Source organism: Oryctolagus cuniculus, chromosome 10 (assembly GCF_051225735.1).
Source record: "Oryctolagus cuniculus isolate XC-2025 breed Fujian yellow rabbit chromosome 10, ASM5122573v1, whole genome shotgun sequence".
NCBI classification, from domain to species: domain Eukaryota; kingdom Metazoa; phylum Chordata; class Mammalia; order Lagomorpha; family Leporidae; genus Oryctolagus; species Oryctolagus cuniculus.
Genome location: NC_142876.1, coordinates 36,549,950 through 36,561,662, shown reverse-complemented (window position 1 = coordinate 36,561,662; position 11,713 = coordinate 36,549,950).

The window sequence follows — 11,713 nt, the reverse complement described above, 5'->3', positions numbered from 1 at the left end:
AATAATACAGGCTCCATCTCCCAAAGTAATAGTCATCAATTTCTCCATTTGACTGTTCCATCTATTCAATACAAATATGTAGATGTGAAATACACAATAAATATTGATTCAGTCTCTCACATAGAGTCCATTCAAAAATAAGAACTTGGGAGGACATTTTGTGTGAAACCATTTACACAAAAAATTAAATCCTGGAATGTAGCATGAATTTGATCTTAAAAGAACCCATAAAAAAAAAAGCTAAAATTAAAGAAGCAGCTATTTTCAGGAGCTTTTAATGGAATTTGCTCTTTGTGCTCATCAAAATAATTAGCATTTCAGAAAGAAAGAGAGACAGAGAGAGAGAGAGAGAGAGAGAGAGAGGAAGGTAATATTATGATAGTCTTAAACTGATTCTACAAACTATGTTGAATCTGTTAAAAAAGTAAAAATAAAAAAGTCATTAGGCATCATTATAAATGGAAACAGAATGCATATACATGATCTTCAAAAAGTTCATGGAAACTGCATATTAATGAAAAGATATGCATGAATTTCAAAATTATTGCCCCGAGTCAAGCTTATCTTTTAATTCTATTTTCCACAATCTTTGTGAAGTCTATTTGTATATCTTATCTCATCCTCTGCACAGCTTTATGATTTAAGATCATGCTTAAAAAAAAAAAGTAGGCTTTCTACTCAGTGACTCTGTGTTTAACTTTGTGATTCAAAATTTTTATCAATGAAATTGTGAAAATTTTAAAAATCAGCATTTCTATTATTCCTTTGAATTCTCACTATAAAACTCTTCATTAAAGAAAATAATCCAATGGTTTAAAATTTGTTAGCATTTATATTATAGATGGAGTAGTACATTAGAACAATATTTCTTACAATTTAGAATTTAGAGTTAGGAAAATTTGTATTTCTGCCACTCTTATGGAGGTGTGTGCAATTTCACCTTGGAAAGGAATTCACTGGAGAATTTATGAAACTGAACCTGAAGAAGAAAGTGTAAACAAAGGCCAAGACAACAAAAATAAGAGAAGGGTGCTGCTGATCATGATCCCAAATCAATCTGCCCTGTGTTGGTCCTACCTCCATGGTGCAAAATCAGTGATCCATTATAATGGCACTAGAACCTCTCTCCAGACTCACGCTGTTGTTTCTGCTCTGGAGAAATTGAAATTGTCACCAAATCTAAGACAACTGGAAGAAGACCTGAAGACTTTCAGTTCTTGTTCGTTTCTCAGTGGGAAATATTTTGAAGAGGAAAGAAAACTTAAGAAAAATAATATCTCGTATAAAAATCAGATAATCTGGAAATTATCATAATTAAATATATATTATGTTGACATTAATCTATTTTTGTTAATAACCTGACTCTGTTTAAGTGATACACTATGGATGTGACTTCCACTAAGAAAATGACAGTTCTCCATTTCTGTGACAGCATAAATAATTCTTTATTAAGCACTAGAAGCATTTAAAAGCTTCTCTGTAAGGTTCTTCTGCAGTTCCCCACCTTCATTTACTTCATAACAATTATAAGGGTCGCTCTAGCCAGCTCTTCTTCCTCTACCTCTACCAGATTGAGATGCAAAGAGTTGCATGGATTTTGAATTCATGATTTGTCTCCTTTCAGGTTTTTATTTTAGTTGTTCCTCAACAAGACAGCATGAAATAAACCTTGGCCTCCCTGGATGACGGAAGGTCACCCTACCTGAGACAGGTCTACAACTGGCAACTTAGAGCTGCCTGCTTTAGATATATGACAAACATTTTTCCCCAAAAAATATTGTTTTCTTCTCTTTTACATTTTTAAAATCTTATTTTGAAATAATTTTAGATTGGCAAGTTGCAAAAACAGTATAGAGTGTTCTTATATACTGAAATGTATATTTCTTGTTTACAGCTTCCCCCACGGACAACGTCTCTCCTAACAAAGTACCTTATCACCATTATTAATAGGATATTGAAAGTGCTCCATATCCATTACCACAAAGAAACATGCTTTAATTATTATTTTTTTAAAGATTTTATTTGTTTATTTCAAAGGCAGAGTTACAGAGAAGCAGAGGAGAGAGAGAGAGAGAGAGAGAGAGAGAGAGAGAGAGAGAGGTTTTTCATCTGCTGGTACACTCCCCAGATGGCCACAATGGCCAGAACAGTGCTGATCCGAAGCTGGGGGCCAGGAGCTTCTACCAGGCCTCCCACGTGGTTGCAGGGGCCCAATGACATGGGCCATCGTCTACTGCTTTCTCAGGCCATAGCAGAGAGCTTGATTAGAAGTGGAACAGCCGGGACTAGAACCGGTGCCTATATGGGATGCCTGGCACTGCAGGAGGTGGCTTTACCCACTATGCTACAGCATTGGCCGCATCTAATTAATTTTTTTAATAGTCAAATATCACCTCCCCTTTGACAATGGCATCATCTGGATATCCTCCTCTCTTGGGGTGTACGAGTATAGAGGAAGCAATAATTTCATAATGCAGGTTTGGTAGAACCAAGGAAAAAAGTCATCTGTGGACTAATGCATATTAGTAATGCAGCATACAAGTACTTGTGTTAAAGGTTAATGACACACAAAAATGTATTAAATATTCTAAGTTTACATTCAGGAAAGAAATATGGATAAGTTTGTTTAACCCATGTTTTTTCAAAAATTTTTGAGCAGAGGGCATTTTTTTCTATTGTATGACTGCTGTGTTACATGTTGGATAGGGGGACTTTTCAGGGCATCCTTTTGGATGAAGTTTGAAGCTGTGATACATGGTCTTCTGCTTCTAAAAACATTGTTCTACTCTTTTTCCATAAAAGCCATGAGCATCAATGTTTTTTGCTGATACTTAATTTTGATGTTAATGTAATATTAATACAAAAAGAACCAATTCAATATAGTGCATAGATACAATTTCAAGAATATAATGATATTCCCTTTGTCCCTCTCACCCTTCCCCTCCCTCTGCCTTCTTCCCTCACCCTTCCCCTTCCTTTGTTCTTTCTTTCTCTTTCTTTCTTAATATCTGAGATACTATATTTAAAATTTTACCTTACAGCTAAGGGATTAATGCCTTATTAATTAAAGAGATTAGCAAGTAAAAAATATGAAGACCCTACTTCTGTGGTAATCTAGACGAGTATAATCACAAGAAATCTAGACAAGATAATCACATAGAAAGATGGTCATTCTAAACAAGGCTGGGCCTGGTTAAAAAATGAATGGGATCATCAATTTTTAATTTATGTTCTTTACTGTCCTGTGCTACTTTCCTCATCTTTTTGGCTAGTTTAGGGTCTTCAAGAAGCACTTCTGAATATCTCCAGCAAGTTAAGAAATTAGTATACATGTATGTATAAAATGCTTAGAGTTTGAAAAATCCTATTCTCTTTGCCTCGGTCTCCCAGTAATACTTCTGTATTATTGAAGAAGTTACTCAATAATTCTGAGTGTGTTATTTGTAAAATTTAGAGATGATACAAATTTCACAGGATTAATATGATTTAACCTGTTCGTGTATACAAAGTGCCTAAAGTATGTTACAACTCAATAAGTGCAAACACCTTGTAATTTCCAGTACTAGGTAGCTTTTACCACCTGTGACTGCTGCAGCACTAAAGATTTCCAGAAAAGCTAGATAATGTTTTACCAAGAAACATCGTAGAATATTCCCTATCAATATTAATGCATGTATATAAAAATGAAGAGTAATAAATAAAATTAAGACAGGGTGTGAAAGAAGAATAAAACTCTATAATGGGAAAGTTTAAGATTATACCAGCCACAGCTGGGAAAGAACTTCTAAGATCAATCCCATGCACAATAGCTACAAAAACAATCAAACACCTTGGAATAAACTTAACCAAGAACGTTAAAGATCTCTACGATGACAATTACAAAATCTTAAAGAAAGAAATAGAAAGGGATACCAAAAAATGGAAAAATCTTCCATGCTCATGGATTGGGAGAATCAATATCATCAAAATATCCATTCTCCCAAAAGCAATTTATAGATTCAATGCAATACCAATCAAAATACCAAAGACATTCTTCTCAGATCTGGAAAAAAATTATGCTGAAATTCATATGGAGGCACAGGTGACCTCAAATAGCTAAATCAATCTTGTACAACAAAAACAAAGCAAAAGGCATCACAATACTAGATATCAGGACATACTACAGGGCAGTTGTAATCAAAACAGCATGGTACTAGTACAGAAACAGATGGATAGACCAATGGAACAGAATAGAAACACCAGAAATCAACCCAAACATCTACAGCCAACTTATATTTGATCAAGGATCTAAAACCAATTCCTGGAGCAAGGACAGTCTATTCAATAAATGGTGTTGGGAAAACTGGATTTCCACGTGCAGAAGCATGAAGCAAGACCCCTCCCATACACCTTACACAAAAATCTGCCCAACATGGATTAAAGACCTAAATCTATGACCCAACACCATCAAATTATTAGAGAACATCAGAGAAACACTGCAAGATATAGGCAAAGGCAAAGACTTCTTAGAAAAGACCCCATAAGCACAAGCTGTCAAAGCCAAAATTAACATTTGGGATTGCATCAAATTCAGATGTTTTGTACTGCCAAAGAAACAGCCAGGAAAGTAAAGAGGCAACCGATAGAATGGGAAAAAAAATTGCAAATTATGCAATTGACAAAGGATTAACAGCCAGAATCAACAGAGATCAAGAAACTCCACAACACACCACTTAAGAGATGGGCCAAGGACCTCAATAGACATTTTTCAAAAGAGGAAATCCAAATGGCCAACAGACACATGAGAAAATGTTCAGGATCACTAGCCTTCAGGGAAATGCAAATCAAAACCACAATGTACTTTGGAAATTTATATTCATTAAATAAAAGTTTAAAAAAAGTAAATAAGGCATCACAATACAATGAAATAAGAACTTTAATATGAGGTAGTTACTGATCCAACTAAATAAACATTAATAAAGAAAAAAAAAAAAACCACAATGAGGTTTCACCTCACCCTGGTTAGAATGGCATACATTCAGAAATCTACCAACAACAGATGCTGGAGAGGATGTGGGGAAAAAGGGACACTAACCCACTGTTGGTGGGAATGCAAACTGGTTAAGCCACTATGGAAGTCAGTTTGGAGATTCCTCAGAAACCTGAATATAACCCTACCATAAAACCCAGCCATCCCACTCCTTGAAATTTACCCAAAGGAAATTAAATTGGCAAACAAACAAGCTGTCTGCACCTTAATGTTTATTGCAGCAAATTCACAATAGCTAAGACACAGAATCAACCTAAATGCCCATCAACAATAGACTAGATAAAGAAATTATGGGACATGTGCTCTATAGAATACTATACAGCAGTAAAAAAAAAATGAAATCCGGTCATCTGCAACAAAAGGGAGGAATCTGGAAAACACCATGCTGAGTGAAATAAGCTATTCCCAAAGTGACAAATATCATATGTTCTCCCTGATTGGTGAAAACGAACTGAGCACCAAAAAGCAAATCTGTTGAACTGAAATGGACACTAGGAGAAACAATGACTTGATCAGCCCTTGTCCTGACTGTCAAGGAACAACTTAATATTTTATCCCATTTAATATTTTCTTTGTACTATTTAATACTATTGGTTGAACTCTTTAATTAACACACAATTATTCTTAGGTGTTTAAATTTAACTGAAAAGTGATCCTTTTAAATGTAAGAGTGGGAATAAAAGAGGGATGAGATGTACAGGTTGCACATGCTCAATCAGACTTGCCCCAAATGGTAGAGTTAGATACATGCCAGGGGACTCCATTTCAATCCCATCAAGGTGGCATGTACCAATGCCATCCATAATGGATCATAATGATAGGATTAAGATTCAAAGGAATCACATAAACAAGACTAGTGTCTGCTAAACTAGCTGATAGAATAAAAAAGGGAGAGAACAATCCAACATGGGAAGTGGGATACACAGCCGACCCATAGAATAGCAGATGCCCTAACAGCACACTGGCCTCAGAATCAGTCCTTAAGGCATACGGACCTGGCTAAAAAGCCCATGAGAGTGTTTCAGGCATGAAAAGCCAAGACACTCTGGAAAAAAAAAGACCTAAATGAAAGATCTCCGCGAGTGAAATCCCAGTGGAAAGAACGGGTCATCAAAGAAGGAGGTAACTTACTCTGAAGGGAGGAGAGAACTTCCACTTTGACTATGACCTTGTCTAAATAAGATCGGAGTTGGTGAACACAAAAGGCTTCCATAGCCTTGGCAACTCATGACAAGAGCCTTGCCTGATTACTGACACCATAAACAATGTGTCAATTGTTAATTCAACAAAAGGAGTCACTGTGCTCTTTCTTCTCATGTAGGATCTCTGCCCTTAATGTGTTGTACTATGTGAATCAATGGTATAACTAATAATCAAACAGTATGTTACAGTTTGCATTTCTGTGTCAGTGCAAACTGTGGAAATCTTTACTTAATATATACTCAATTGATCTTCTGTATATAGAGATAATTGAAAATGAATCTTGATGTGAATGGGATGGGAGAGGGAGCGGGAGATGGGAGGGTTGCGGGTGGGAGGGAAGTTATGGGGTGGGGGGAAGCCACTGTAATCCAAAAGCTGTACTTTGTAAATTTATATATATATATATATATATATGTATATATATATATATATATGTATATATATATGACAGGCAGAGTGGACAGTGAGAGAGAGAGACAGAGAGAAAGGTTTTCCTTTGCCGTTGGTTCACCCTCCAATGGCCACCGCGCCCGGCGTGCTGCAGCCGGTGCACCGCACTGATCCGATGGCAGGAGCCAGGTGCTTCTCTTGGTGTCCCATGGGGTGCAGGACCCAAACACTTGGGCCATCCTCCACTGCACTCCCTGGCCACAGCAGAGAGCTGGCCTGGAAGAGGGGCAGCCGGGACAGAATCCGGCGCCCCGACCGGGACTAGAACCCAGTGTGCCGGTGCCGCTACGCGGAGGATTAGCCTAGTGAGCCGCAGCGCCGGCCAGAAATTTCTATTTATTAAATAAAAGTTAAAAAAAGAAAGATTAAACCAGTTCATAGTGACTTTAAGAATTCCTCTGGATTGTTGTTACTCTTATTTTATTCTCATTTCTAGTTCTCATCTTCAATTTAACTTCTCCAAGAAATTCTTCTCTCATTCCCTAGCTGTGTGTTTGGTGTTTCATTAAGAACATTTAAGACTTTGTATATTTCTTGCCATCAGGTGCATTACACTCCTTAGTCTTGAGTTTCTGGGTGTATTCTTCAATCTACAGTAAACCTTAAGAGCAAAACTGTATCCATCCTGTTTATAATCGTGTTTGCAAAGTCCTAACACAACCATAGGTGGTGCTTGTATATGTGTGTTTAATACATGAAGGAAAGAGGCATTTTCTTTTTATTGAAAATGGAATAAGGGAATATAACAAAGCAGCAAAGAGTGGACAAGCATGTGGGGTTAAAACCTGTTAGGATAGACAAAGAGAGAAATGTTAACATTTTTCTTACCACCATGTTTTCCCAGGTGCTAGCGCCAATGGTGGAGAACATCTCCAACCATGATGATCTGTTATATTTTTGTATAACCATTTCAAAATGTTGCAGAATAGTGTACTCTGTGCTTTGAAAAATGATCCCTGTAACCCATTTCCTACGAGGGAGGAACACTCTCTGTGAAACTTAACTTCCTAAATGCAGGTACCAGCTTGGACAAAATGAAGCCCACCCAGCCTGAAACTTCTGAAGCTAGTCATTACCTTAGTGTGAGTCAATAAAGTTAGAAAGCCTTTCAGTTCTGAATAGAAAACACCCCATTGCACATTTCATATTCCATATTTCTAGACTAACTTATTAGAGATGCATACACTATTTGCTGTTGCTTTGTGACATTGGAAAATGCTTTTAAATCTTCTAAATGTTTTTTAAAATGTGTGAAATGTGTTCTTTTCAAGGACGTGAAAGTGAGCTGAGGCCAAGTGGCAGTGGGTGTGTTGGCTATAAATCTATTCAATACATAAATATATGCATATTGAATTTTTCATCACTAGGCAGACTATAAAATATCTACCTTGTTGAATGTGTTATTTGTAATGTGCAAAGTTCACACTGCTAAGAGAATCATAACTTTGGCATTCATATTTTGTTCCATGACATGCAAAAGTGAGTTTATTTTTTATAAAACCTAAAGCTAGAATTTTTGAATATAATACTGCATCAAATTAAGAGCTACACAGAGCTATACATGTATGAGATTTTGATTATTCAAGAATATATTTTAATCTGTTACATTATTTTAAGTTTAAATATTTTTGTTTTGCAAAATGTTTAGAAGACATCAAATGCTATCGTTGCTTTAACTTTAATCTTGTGAACTTATATAATTTATAGGACAGTTTATTAAAATTATAAGAATTATGTACTTGCACGTGTGAGACATTATATAATAGTCATTAGTGTACATGTATGTATAAGATGCTGAAATTTCTAAGATGTAGACATGCAATAGTCGGCGCCGCAGCTCACTAGGCTAATCCTACGCCTTGCGGCGCCAGCACACCGGGTTCTAGTCCGGGTCGGGGTGCCAGATTCTGTCCCAGTTGCTCTTCTTCCAGGCCAGCTCTCTGCTATGGCCCAGAAGTGCAGTGGAGAATGGCCCAAGTGCTTGGGCCCTGCACCCTATGGGAGACCAGGAGAAGCACCTGGCTCCTGCCATCGGAACAGCGTGGTGTGCCAGCCGCGGCGGCCATTGGAGGGTGAACCAACGGCAAAGGAAGACCTTTCTCCCTGTCTCTCTCTCTCACTGTCCACTCTGCCTGTCAAAAAAAAAAAATGTAGACATGCAAAGGATCAATTCGACTACCATGGTTATTTGCCTTTTGACTGTATAAAATGAACATAGAAGAAAAATCTCTTATTTTAGTTAAGTAGATCTCAAAGAAAGTGTCTCTCCTTAAGTAAGTAAAAGGATACAAAAATCACTGAGGACAGCACTGTCCTTTGGAGAATGGACCTTGCCTTTAGGTTTTTGTAATCTACAACTGATTTAATAAGATTTATTCTCTTTGTGATTTATGAAACACTACTTGTAGTTGAGAAATAATTCAGCATTATTCTAGACAGGGGATGAAGAATGACTCTTTTCAGCTTTTAAAAGGAGCTTATTCTGCTATTCTTTTAGGCAAAGAAATAAGACTGCTAATCTTCCACAATATTCTCCTGCAGATGGTACTGGTCAGATCTAGTTCCTTTGGATTAAAGTGTGAATTTTGTACCTTTATTACAGTAAAAGGATTGCTCTAAAGCTTAAAAGGGGTATACATTCCTAGGTAAATGGCAAACTGTGACTCCAATCTGGACTGCAGTGCTTGCTGGAAGCACTCTTTTCATAGTTGGCTCTGAAAAATAAGAAAGATTCAAAATGCATAAATTGTAGCAGATGCTTCCTTAACTTACCCTAGTGAAATAATGTTGATGGGTGGTTATGAATTTGTAAGTAATGTTTACTTCTGAAATGCCATAATTGCTTTTGGAACTATTTGAGGCATTTTGAATTGTATCTGTTTTTATTGTAATATGGAATTGTATTGCCATTTTATGAAGTGGCATCTTTTTGATGCATGGAGGTTCTGGATACATTTGTTATCCATCATGAGGAAACCAGATAAGTAAATATTACAACTATAACTGAAATGCTTCTTTTTTACATGAATAAATGAAAACCATTTTGAATCTGAAGGCAGAAACACTCTGTCTGCAGTCTGACAAATTGCATATTTGTTTGGTTTTTAAAAAAAAACTGTTGCCTGGCTTCTACACTGTGACTGAGGGAAATGTCTGTCTTTTGCATGACACAATCTCTGAGGTTGAGGAGCTCTCTCCCTGGTGGAAGTAAAAGAGTTCAACGGAAAACAGCAAAAAGTAGGAGGGTCTTTGTCTCTATAATTGCTATTGAATGGGATAAGACACATAGCTTTTCCATCTGTTAGGCTATGGCCTATCTATATTGATATATCACAAAATCCTTTCAGCATTCTGGTTATTTCTATAGACATTTATTGAACATATGATTCTGTGCAGAATTCTGTTAAAAAGTAGTTTGTTATGAGCCCTCTGAAAACTCTTAAACTTTACTTCTATGATTAATCTATCAATAAGATAACACCTAGACTACCACAAAATATTTGCTAATATTCTCTGTATCAAATATAAGAAAAGGAATATGTTAATTAAATGAAAGGAAATTATCTTTATTGATTAATATTTGAGTAATAATGTCAAAAAGAGGGGTAGGATGAGCATTTGGCTTAGTGGTAAAGCTGTCAGAATGCCCGTGTCCTGCTTTGGAATCTGGGTTCAATGCTTGATTTCAATTCCTTGCTCCAGCTTCCTCCTAGTGGAAATCCTGGGATGCAGCAGTCCCACATCGTGTCAAGTGATTGAGTTTTTGACACCCACATGAGAGCCCTGAATTGAGCTCCTGGCATCTTGTTCCCATTCACTGTGGGTCACTGGGCAGTGAACCAACAAAAGGAAGTTATCTATTTCTCAAATAAATAAATATTTAAAAAGAGAAAAATATATTTAAATGACACTTCTTAGTTGAATAAGGTACACTGGGTAGAGTTAGACTATTGAATTGTGTGTGCTCCTTTCTATACAATATTTTGTTAATAGTTTAAATAACTATAAGCAAGAGCAGATTTTTTTTAATCTTTTATTTAATGAATATAAATTTCCAAAGTACGTCTCATGGGTTACAATGGCTTTCCCCCCCATACCGTCCCTCCCACCCACAACCCTCCCCTTTCCCACTCCCTCTCCCCTTCCATTCACATCAAGATTCATTTTCGATTATCTTAGTATACAGAAGATCAGCTTAGTATACCTTAAGTAAGGATTTCAACAGTTTGTTCCCACACAGAAACATAAAGTGAAAAATAATAGATGATTTTTTTTAAATGATGATGAAATCAGATCAGACCTATTGTCATGTTTAATCCCAGTGAGAGTCAAGTTGGGAATTGATAGTTTCTTTTTTTTTTTTTTTAACAGAAGATCAGTTTAGTGTACATTAAGTAAAGATTTCAATCGTTTGCACCCCCATAGAAACACAAAGTGAAATATACTGTTTGAGTACTCGTTATAGCATTAAGCCTCAGTGTACAGCACATTAAGGACAGAGATCCTACATGAGGAGTAAGTGCACAGTGACTCCTGTTGTTGACTTTACCAATTGACACTCCTGTTTATGGCATCAGTAATCTCCCTATGCACCAGTCATGAGTTTCCAAGGCTATGGAAGCCCCTTGAGTTCTCCGACTCTTATCTTGTTTAGACAAGGTCATAGTCAAAGTGGAGGTTCTCTCCTCCCTTCAGAGAAAGGCACCTCCCTCTTTGAAGACCTGTTCTTTCCACTGGGATCTCACTCACAGAGATCTTTTTGCCAGAGTGTCTTGGCTTTCCATGCCTGAAATACTCTCATGGGCTTTTCAGCCAGATCCGAGTGCCTTTAGGGCTGATTCTGAGGCCAGAGTGCTATTTAGGACATCCGCCATTCTATGAGTCTGCTGAGTATCTCACTTCCCATGTTGGATCACTCTCCCCTTTATTTATTCTATCGGTTAGTGTTAGCAGATACTAGACTTGTTTATGTGCTCCCTTTGACTCTTAGTCCTTTCATTATGATCAATTGTGAACTGAAATTGATCACTT